This window comes from Malurus melanocephalus, unplaced genomic scaffold (assembly GCF_030028575.1).
Source record: "Malurus melanocephalus ecotype Western Australia unplaced genomic scaffold, MMel_1.1 scaffold_108, whole genome shotgun sequence".
Taxonomy (NCBI): Eukaryota; Metazoa; Chordata; class Aves; order Passeriformes; family Maluridae; genus Malurus; species Malurus melanocephalus.
Genome location: NW_026623340.1, coordinates 1,334,783 through 1,335,771, shown reverse-complemented (window position 1 = coordinate 1,335,771; position 989 = coordinate 1,334,783). Strand labels below are relative to the sequence as shown.

The window sequence follows — 989 nt, the reverse complement described above, 5'->3', positions numbered from 1 at the left end:
AGTGAGACACTGGGATGTGATGAGAGCCACTGGAGTGTGGCATTCCCAGCAGAGTCTTTTCTGCTGGGGGCTGGATAACTMCAGCTGAGAGTGGCAGCATCCTGCAGCATGTGCCTTTGATTCACGTTCACCTATCTCATACAACATATTCATCACAGATACCATTCCATCTGTGTGCCATCAGTCACYTTAGAGAAAATGAGGTTTCTAACAACCTGTTTGTTGCATGAAATTAAATTACGCTTCCTTCATGCTTTTCCACCTYGTGCGTGCCAGCGTGCAGAGTCAAAGGGATAGTAATTGATCTTACGTGGTTGTATTTTTTAATTTAAGAAATGGCAGAAGTTTTTTGAATGAGCTTCAAGAAAAGCTTGGCTCCTAAGTCTGGACTGAAATTTGGCTGGTTGACCRTTCTCCAGAAATACAACTCTGGAAAAATTATAACCTGAGAAACATTTTTCAGCCTAAGCACATTTCCACCTTCCTACATCTGTTTTTACACGCTTCGACTGTGGCGTTAGGGGCCAAGTTATGCATACCCCAGAGCTGGTTGGTGTGGATGTGTGGACCAGCTCTGTCACAGAAACAAACCCTCTGCCCTGTGATTTGTCTTGAGCAGATAGCAGTGATGAACAGAGCAGCTCCTTGGCACACATGTGCTTTCCAAAGTGACACTACTCTGGGTGCTGTCAAAACCCATGGTAGAAATTTTATGGGCAGAATGTGAGGTCAGTCACAGTAAATACACTTATTTTGGTGCTTTGTGTTCCTTTTTCAATTGTTTTCCTCCCTAAATGCAGGTTGTTTATTCCGTCTCTTACCCACACAGCTATCASCAGCAGCAGCCCAGCTCTCAGTGATCCGTGTGGATATCTGAGGCTGCAGGAAAAGCCACATCACCACCGTGGTTATTCCTGCTGATATTAATTTTAGAATTGTGTTTATTCGTGAAGCTGCACCCTGGCAGCGGCTGTTTCCCAGTGGGAGGA

At 44.9% G+C, this 989-nt stretch overlaps 1 protein-coding gene across 1 annotated transcript in view; it reads left to right on the top strand.

Annotated features, from left to right (window-relative positions):
* The window catches only part of FNDC3B (fibronectin type III domain containing 3B), a 171,717-nt gene that overhangs the window by 94,068 nt on the left and 76,660 nt on the right, over nt 1–989 (top strand). The window lies entirely within an intron of this gene.